The 10,240-nt window shown below is 38.4% G+C and overlaps 1 pseudogene; it reads left to right on the top strand.

Moving 5' to 3' along the window:
• Nucleotides 1-6,061: 6,061 nt before the first annotated feature.
• On the top strand, nucleotides 6,062-7,221 carry LOC115290747 (annotated as a pseudogene).
• The last annotated feature ends 3,019 nt before the right edge of the window (nucleotides 7,222-10,240 follow it).

Genomic DNA, 10,240 nt, shown 5'->3' with positions numbered 1-10,240 from the left:
AGACATATGAAATTTTGGGGAGGGCGGGGAGAGGCACAAACACTCCATCCGTAAGAGATTATATCCAAGTGTAGGGAAGGACCAAGAGGCACTGGGAGATTTTCAGGTAATGTTATTACATGGAGTGAAAGTCATACGTATTTGTCTAGTGCCTCTGTTTCACAAATCTGAGTGATGGAGTATTAGGCCATGGGATCTGACAACTATGGGAAGTGATTTCCAGTGGGAAATGCCTGCATCTAACCATAGAGGAGAGGCTCAGCCAGACTGAATTTCAGAGTTTCTATCCACCCTGTCTTGGGATCATACTATTATTGATCATATAAACCTTTCTAGGAGAAGCATCATTAAGTCCTAGCAAACCTGTAGGACTCTAATCATCAGGGAATGGATGAAAGCCAACAAATGAAAATGAAGAGAGCATTATTATTAGAGATTGTTAGATAAATTACAAGTTTCAATTTAGAGGGACTCAAGGGCCCATTGTCACGTGCCTAATGGGTCTTGAACACTCATTTTATTGTAGAGAAACCTTCACCTTGCCTCCAAGGTACAGAGTAAATCATACATGTCCAAATGGGGTAGCTCAGTTCACAGTTGTCTGCATCCAGCTGCCTGGATCAGAACAGGGGATATGACTCATTTATATAGCAAAGGGACGCAGGGAGGGTCTCTACAGAAGACAGGTGTTACTGCCCAGGTCTGAGTGCAACAGACAAGACAGAGATATGGCTAGTGATAAGAAATGATGAATTCCAAGAGAAAAAATAATGCAAGAAAAAAAGTTGCTCACTTTCTGCAGAAAGGTTAGTTTAAACATCTGAATTAATGTACTGTAAACTGTTAAACTATTTCCGAAACAAAGGGAGTGCATAAATGGCACATTGATTGTTTTTGGTTGGTGCATTGTGTGTTTTGGGTTACAGCTTGTTTGTAACTGAAAGCAAACAGTAGCGATGTGATGGATTTGCCTATGTGTGAAATGGATCTTCAACAAGGGAATCACAAAACGTTTACACTTCTAGACATGAGCACTCCCAACACAGCACAGTCTGCCTTTCCAATTCCATCCAACTGTGATGGAAGGAAGAAAAAATTCCATAACATCAATGTGCACTTAATTGTCAGAGGGAAATAAAATTACAAAGTTTAGTAATACCATAAAAATCTGTGCTGTTATGCAAGAACCTAAAATTACATGCTCTCTAAAGGAAAGTCATTATACTTCAGGGACTCACAAAAGCTTTCCAAACGGAGCTGCATAATCTCACAGTTAAGAGAAGTTACTTCTAGTTGAAAGAGACAAAAAAACAAAACAAACAACAACAAAAAGCAATCATTGTCAGATTGTAAGGATGGACAGATTAAAGGTGACTTTGGGTCATTCTGCTGTTTGGAGCCTATGGAGTTAGGAGTGCGAAGGTGAGGACAATTTGTTTTATAAGTATAAATTTAAACATTGCCCCATTATCTGATTTGAACTCCAATTAGCGCATTCTTTTACCTTCTAATAGGTGGTTCAATCTTCTGTTTAAAAAAAGCAGTTGGATTCTCTTAAAGGTGACCATAATTAAAAAAAAAAGGTGGGGGGTGAACAACATGGATAATTAGCTCATATAATTTGAATGGTTTTCTGAAATGTAGGGGAGTTGGGTCTTCTCTGGGAAGGAGGGCAGCTGGAGGAAAGGGCACTGGGTTGTACAATGGTTCCTAGGAACAGGGTTTGAATTTGGATTTTGCTTTGTTCTGTATTTGCTGACTAAAGCAGGAAGATGTAAGGTGACTAATTCTGGGGTTCTGGGGACAGGGACAAGCAAATTGGGTATCAAGTCACTGCTTTGGGTTTTTCTTCTGTCTGCATGTCCAGGATGGCTCTTTATGTTGGGTTTCCAGTAAATGACTTATAAGAGATGGCACGGCGAGCTCAGCTCTGAAACTGACAGAGGTCCCAGCACCAATGCTCTAGGGCAGCCTGAGACCCCAACATTGGTATCTGGAGTGCCTTTTCTTTTTAGTTTCTTTTAAATTCGAATTCGTTAACATGCAGTATGATATTATTTTCAGGTGTAGAGTATAGTGATTCAACACTTCCATCTAACAACAAGTGCTCATCACAAGTGTACTACTTGATTCACATCACCTATTTAGCCCAACCTTCCCACTCCCCTCCCCTCTGGTCAGTTTATTCTCCATAGTTAAGAGTCTGTTTGGGGATGCCTGGATGGCACAGTTGGTTAAGCATCCAAATTTGGCTCAGGTCATGATCTCACAATTTGTGGTTTTGAGCCCCATGTCGGGTCTGTGCTGACAACACAGAGCCTAGAGCCTGCTCTGGATTCTATGTCTCCTTCTCTCTCTGCCCCTCCCCTGCTTATACTCTCTCTCTTTCACTCTCTCTCTCTCTTTCTCTCTCTCTCTGTTTCTCAAAAATCAATACTTTAATTTTTTTGTTTTAAAGAGTCTGTTTCTTGTCTGCCTCTCTTTTTTCCCTATGCTCATTTATTTTGTTTTTTTAATTCCACATATGAATGAAGTCATATGATATTTGTCTGTCTTTCTCTGGCTGATAATTTGCTTAGCATAGTACTCTCTAGTTCTTTCCACATCATTGCAAATGGCAAGATTTCATTATTTTTATGGCTGAGTAATATTCCATTATATATGTATATATACACATACATATATACATACACATATATACATATATATAATGTATATAATAAAATATATATATATAGTCTCATAGTTAAGAAAGAGCAGTTACTTCTTGTTGAAAGAGACAAAAACAAAACAAGAAAGCAATCATTGTCAGCTTGTAAGGATGAACAGATTCAAGGTGATATATATTATATATATGATTTTCCATAATTTGGCTATTGTAGATAATGCTGCTATAAATATCAATATCAAATTAGTATATTTGTATTCTTTAGGTAAATACCTAGTAATGCAATTGCTGGATCTCAGGGTAGTTCTATTTTTAACTTTTGAGGAACCTCCATACTGTTTTCCACAGTGGCTGCACCAGTTTGCATTCCCACCAACAGTGTAAGACGGTTTCCTTTTCCCCACATCCTCACCCACACATGTTTCTTAAGTTGTTAATGTTAGCCATTCTAACAGGTGTGAGGTGATATCTAATTGTGGTTTTGATTTGTATTTCCCTGATGATCAGTGGTGTTGAGCATCTCTTCATTATGTCTATTGGGCAACAGTATGTCTTATTTGGAAAAATGTCTATTCATGTTTTGTGCCCATTTTTTAATTGGATTATTTGATTTGGGGGTGTTGAGTTTTATAAGTGCTTTATATATTTTGAATACTATCCCACTTTAGTGAAAACTCCTCACTCAGTGCAAAAATATTGCCCCACTAACCCACCCCAATGCACTGCCAAGTCTTTGAATTTCTCCTTTATTCTTCTTAATAGGCAGTATGGTGAAGTGGAAAGGGAATGACTTGGGACTCAGATGACTCCACATTCTAGCACTGACTCCACTGGCTAGCCCTGTGATCCCAGGTGCAACTTTGAATATATGAACCTCAATCTTCTTATTTGTACATTGGAGATGATAACACCTATGCCATAATTTTATTAGAATTAAGGCAGGGGGGATGCATGTTCTCTTCTTTTGTCTTGGCAGCAAGACAAAGGTTTGCAGGCAATGAAAAATTACCAGAAGAATGAGACTCGATTCTGACAAAAGTCAACAGAAATAAGAGAATATTAAATATCAACAGTCCTGCTGTTTAGAATCCAGGCTAATGTGGATCATAGTTAGTTGTCATATTTAATATAAGTAATATTTGGGAAATATTTATACTAAAAGTTATCTCAAATTCAAATTTAACTGGATGTCTTATCTTATCAATACAATCACAAAGTGTCATGAATATGTGGCAAAAAAGGGATTTCTGTCTATGTGAAGATCACCATGCAGCGCTAACACACTTGGAGAAATCGCAGGATGATCTTTATGAGTGGGAAAACCATTATATCAGGAGGTACTTGCTGAAGTTCTTTTAAGAATCAAGTTTAACTAAGCATTAATATATATTATCCTTTAGTCAATCCCAAATTGGTAACTGCTAACAGATCATAATTATCATGTTTAATCAGAAACTAGTTTGCGGTAAGAGATTAATGTTGATTTGTTATATCTGGTTATATGATGTATGTTGGCTATCTTCAGTCTCTTGTTTGTGGCACAGGAAGGGAGAACCCACTATATTCAGGGTTCATGAGGAGATGAAGCCACTCAACCCAAGGGTATTACTGAGCAGCACTAGAGAGTGACGTCTCCTAAGAGGACAGGTTCTGAGGTTCTCAAGACACTCTGGGTATCTGGGACTGCCATGGGGGGCGTTAGGTGACACCTACCCCAACCTGCCTCCTGCAGAGAGTGAGACTTTTGTCTTTTCATTTTTGCTCCGGTTGTTTCCAGTTTTAAACTAAAGCACGCTCTGAATGCCAGCTTGGATCACCTAGGATGAACTGACTTTGACAAGTGTGCCCTTATGTCTGCCGGCATGCCTCCCACCTGAGATGGCACTGTCACTCGAAACTAGAGCTAGTGCCAAAGGAGCCTGGGTGTGCATCACCCTCTCTGGTATACAAGTGTACACATCTTTCCTAATAGGTGACCGTCATTTAGAAACTTTGTTTTGGCCTTTCATATGATGTAAAATAGTATGTCGTTACTTTATCTGTATTTCTCTGCTTTCTAGTGAATTTGGCAGTTTCTTCTTGTACTTACTGGTCATTTTGTCATCTTCTATTACCTATTAATACCCGTGGTCATATTTGTACTGGGGTCCTGCCTTTACAAATATTGTTTTATGACCCGCCCTGTCTCTACTGTTGTATTTCTGTGTTCTTTGTGATAACCATGTCCTTCAATGAACAGAAGTTCAGTTATCCAGATTTTCTCTACCTCTGTTTACTTTGGCTTCTGTATCCATTTCTGAGGGGAGTATAACAAAATCTCTAGCAACAATTGATCATTTATTTATTTCTCTCTTTAGTTTTTTTTTTCCATTTTGGCTTTATGTATTCTGTGATTTTATCATTGTACTGATAGCTGCTTATTATGGTTTTATTATCTTGTTCAACTACATTTTTTACGAATATAATGATCCACTTTTACCTCTTGTGATTTTCTTTGTCTCCAGCTATATTTTGCTATATATTAAGAATTCTTCCCCAGATACCTTTTGGTTAATATTTGTATGACATAATTCTCTCCGTTTTTTACTTTCAATTCTTATTTTATTTTCAAATGTTACTGACAATATATTGTTGGAATTTTTTGTTTTTGGTCTAAGATACTCCCTTGTATTGGTGAGTTTAATCTTATTTTCATAATTACGTGGGGAATTTTGATCTTATTTAATATTTTCCCTTTAATGTGGCTTCTTTTTGTTTACTTTGGTAAACATTGGTCATGCTAGGTTTTCTGTTGCTTTTGAAATTACACGTGCTTCTTTTATTTTTATATCTTCTATTTACCAAAGAGAATTCTCCTCACGTTTATATCCACATTGATTTCTTAAATTGTAATCTGGATCTTTCTCCCAAACAAATAAACATATAACATTCTCAGGGCAGTTTTGCCTTTTCTTCTTTATCTACTGTGAATTTTAGTTCTGAGTTTATTGCACAGTGCAGAGTACTGAGATGTATATATATTCTTATGTGAACGCTTCTTCCAAGAGGATTTTCCAAAGGAATTTTTGTATGTCAAATCTTCTGGGGCCAACATGCCTGAAGATATTTTTTCTCTCCCATATTTTAATGTCAAGTGTGCTAAACAAAGAATTCTGGGATTTTATATCAGTCTCGTTCAGTTTCACTATAGTGCAACTAACATTCTTCATGGATGGTGTCTGTGTGTTGTGTGTTCTAATATGTGTAGGTACAGATGTTTCTTACTTGTCCCATTTTGTACAATATGGGCCCTTCCAGGCTGAGGTTTCTTCATTCTTCATCTTCATTGCCCTGCCCGGCCCGTCCTCGCCCCTGCCTTGGCCTGCTGAGCTCGCCCTCTCCCCACCCTCAGACATGTCCCAGGCCAAGAACGGCCCCGACTCCGCCTCCTTTTTTGCGGTCATGGGCGCCTGAGCTGCCGTGGTCTTCAGCGCCCTAGGTGCCGCCTATGGTACCACCAAGAGTGGCACTGGCATCGCGGCCATGTCTGTCATGCAGCCAGAACTGATCATGAAGTCCATCATCCCAGTGGTCATGGCTGGTATCATCGCCATCTACGGGCTGGTGGTGGCCGTCCTCATCGCTAATTCCCTGAGCCACGGCATCAGTCTCTACAGGAGTTTCCTCCAACTGGGTGCTGGGCTGAGAGTGGGTCTGAGCGGGCTGGCAGCTGGCTTTGCCATTGGCATTTGCCATTTGCAAATATCTTCCTTCTGTTTATTACTTTTTTTTTTTTCTGAAGATATTGCATTTTGACAGTCCTACTTTTAACCTCTTTATTTCCCAATTTTCCCTTATTCTTTTATTTCTTTATCCTCTTTTGGTATCTTCTGAGAGAGTTCCTCAATCTGATCTGTCAGCTGGCTCATTCTCTCTTCAGTTGTGCTCATATGAATTAGGCCACTTAAAAACTTAGCTACTGTATCCTCCAAACTTAATATTTCCAACTTGCTTATGACTTCTTGCTCCTGCTCTATATTAATAGTACACTCCCTCCTATCTTTGAGAATATTTATTGTGCTTATTTTATATTTGTAGGCCATCTGTTTCAATAATTCTGCTTCATGTAGCATATGCTGTTTGGTTTGTAGTCTTTCTTGTGTAGTGATTGTGCTCTGTAGGTGTTTGAAAATTTAGCATGCCAGTTCGCATATCCCTGAATTTTATCTCTTACAGTAACAGACTGGCTCAAGTTTAAGCCTACCTTGGCAGTCTAACAGGATGAGGAAAGAGGCTTCAAGGTGTCAAAACTTAGGAACTAGTACTGGACACTCCTTTAGGTCACCAGTGTACGTAGGTCATGTCCTTGTGTAATCTCCTTCTCTTCAGTGCCAGCAAAACCTGTGGCTTGCTTCCAAGCAATAGACATGGGCAAAGGTGATAGTATGTCTTCCCATGATTATGTTTTGTCATATGGGACTTCATCTTCGCCAACTGGAGGGAGAGATTCTCCTGCAGGTCTTGAAGAAGGCAGGCATGCATGTTGTGAATTGCCCATAGAAAAGAGCACATGACAGGGAATCGCAGGTGGTCTCTGGGAAAGGAAATCAGCACTTGCTGACAGCCAGCAAGATAATGGGAACCAATTCCACGGCTTAGGAGATGAAATCTGCCAGCAACCTGAGGGATCTGGGGAGTGTACCTTTCCCCAGTCAAACCACTGATGAGACTGAAAACTCATTGACCCCTGGATTGCTGTCTGATAAGAATCCAAAACAGAGGACCCAGTTAAGCTGTGTCTACACTTCTGACCTACAGAAACTGGGAAATAATTAATGAATGCTGTTTTAGGCCTCTAAATTTGTGGCATTTGGTTATTTAGCAATAGAAAACCAGTATAGGGGCACCTGGGTGGCTCAGTTGGTTAAGTTTCCAGCTCCTGATTTCAGCGCAGGTCATGATCTCACGGTTCATGAGATCTAGCCCAGTGTCAGGCTCCGTGCTGAAGCATAGATTGGGATTCTCCCTCTCCCTCTACCCTTCCTCTGTGTGTGCTTTCTCTCTCTCCCCCGCTCCTCTCTTTCAAAATAAATAAATAAACCAAAAAACCCAGTATATCCTTGATCCTCTTTTGAGTATTCCTTTTGGCTCCCCTACCACCAGGCAAGACTTCTGGACAAAAAAACCGCTTTTGTCTTTGAAAGATTAGAGGAAGGAAACACTGAAAGGAGTCTTTTCCTTTAGATTATAAATCACTAGCCAGAAATGTTTAAGAAAAATGCATAGATCCAGTCGATATTCATCCCCACATGGTTAGGACCCTCCCTTCTGTTTTCATCATCACCCCTTCTAAGTTTTTATTATATTCTTGATTTTTATATAGTAATTAACTTTAGTAAGTTATTTGATTATACTTATTTCCTGAATTTCACATAGCATTGTTTAGGATTCATTTCTTAGTTTTTTCAAAGAGGGTTTTTATTGTTCAAGGAATCATCTGTACTCAAACAAAACAAAGCAAAATAAAACAAAGCAAAACAAAAAACAAAATAATTGGTAGACATAAGGGTAAAAGTCTTTAGCACTTAGAAAAATGTTAGCCTTCTCTCATCTTGCTTCCAGGGATGATGTTGAAAAGTTTGGCATCTGAAACTTTTTTCCCTTAAAATAACTATACTCTCTGAAAGCATATAGAGTATTTTTGTTAAATTTTCTTTAAATGTGCATATATGTAAGTTTTTTATGTCTATACTATTCTGTACCTTTCAAGGTCCTCAGATGTTAATATTTGTAAATCCTGGGAAATTCTGGTAGATTGTTATGTATTTCAACATCCTCATTTATTTGTTTTCTTTTTTTCTGGAACTGCGGTAAATGGTTGATGGTAGTTGTGTTTTTATCATCTATGCTTATTAACTTTTCTTTTATACTTTCCATTATTTTATTGCTTTCTAGCTTCTAAATACATTCCTGGATTTGATCTTCCTGTTGACCAATTTACTTCGTGGCTCCATCAATTATATTAATTATCCACCTCTTGACATTTTAAAAATATACTTATATTTTTATGTCCAGTAAATCTATTTGCTTTTTCTTGATAGCTGTGTATTATGTTCAGTGTCATCAGTATATCCTATCCCAGCTCTCCTGGCTCTTTTAAAATATTTATTGTTTTCTTAAAATATTGATCTCTGTATTCCATTTATTCTGAATCATGGAATAGACAAACTATTAAATATTATACTCAGAATAGACATATTATGTTTTTTTAAATGTTTTTATTTATTTTTGAGAGAGAGAGAGAGACAGTGTGAGCAGGGGAGGATCAGAGAGAGAAGGAGTCACAGGATCCGAAGACTGGCTCCAGGCTCTGAGCTAGCTGTCAGCACAGAGCCTGACACGGTGCTTGAACCCACGAACCATGAAATCATGACCTGAGCTGAAGTCAGACGCTCCACCGACTGAGCCACCCAGGCACCCCAACATATTATGTTAAAGTATGTGCTCAGATGGCTTCTTATGTTTCTCTTTCAGCTCGTTCGCCTTAGCATGTCATGTTTATCAGGATACAGGAACTTCTGCTCCCTCTAGTGAATTTAGTGTTGGATAGCCTTGACATACCCATTTGCTGTGTCACTACCAGTCTTTCCTTCTCCTTAGGAAAATCTAGAAATTTTCTAAGAATTTCTTTCTCCTGGTTGTAACTATCTGTATGTAGGGTTTAAAAGAAAAGATGACAATGCTCAGAAGCCGCTAATTCATAGAGACTTTTTATCCATTCCTCACTCAGCCAGGCTTCCGCTTTGCCTTGTGGTTATCGTGGGAACAGAAAACTATTTAGCATGGTTTCTGACAAGTGCCTGGTTTGGAATTCTGGCTCTTCTACGTACTTGCTAAGGGATCTTGGACAAGTTTCTCAACTTTTCTGTGCCTTGGTATCCTTGTATGTAAAATCAGATAGTAATAGTCACTGACTATTAGGATTGCTGTGATATTTAAATAAGATAGTGTATGTCAAGTTTTTAGAATAGTACTGATTCAAATTAGAGCTTAATAAACATTTGCTATCATTATACATACAGGGCCTAGCACTCGTATGTGTCCAATACATGACTATGATTCCATACTGATTACACTTATCCACAGAGACATATCTGAATCTGTGTACAAGTTACTATCTAGACGCATCCATACTTCAAATCTTCAGGATTCCCATATGCATCTTGTCATTATCTGTGCCTCTAACCATCCTAGTGATCTGGAATTTTTCCCTTTGGGATTATGTAGGCAAGAATATGAAATCAAATCTTGGTGGAATGAGAAAAAAAACATTTAAAATCTGTAGTGTTGTATACTCACTATTTCTAGGCTATACGTTTTTGCATCATAGACATTATGTGAACCAACTTCCCTTGGGTATACACAGCCATTCACATGTTAAAACAAAGATTCATATTTATTATCACATTTAATATGGCATGACTCTTCACAAAAGGTGAAAAAGGCTTACTGAACTTGTTTTCAAGGGGAAATGAGTTCTCAGATTGGAGGAGAACATGAACTAAATGTAGATGCCTTGCGTATGGCAGGTGT

The sequence above is a fragment of the Suricata suricatta genome, chromosome 4, assembly GCF_006229205.1.
Source record: "Suricata suricatta isolate VVHF042 chromosome 4, meerkat_22Aug2017_6uvM2_HiC, whole genome shotgun sequence".
In the NCBI taxonomy this organism is placed as follows: domain Eukaryota; kingdom Metazoa; phylum Chordata; class Mammalia; order Carnivora; family Herpestidae; genus Suricata; species Suricata suricatta.
The sequence above is the reverse complement of the archived record's forward strand: the minus strand, read 5'-3'. Positions and strand labels throughout refer to the sequence as shown.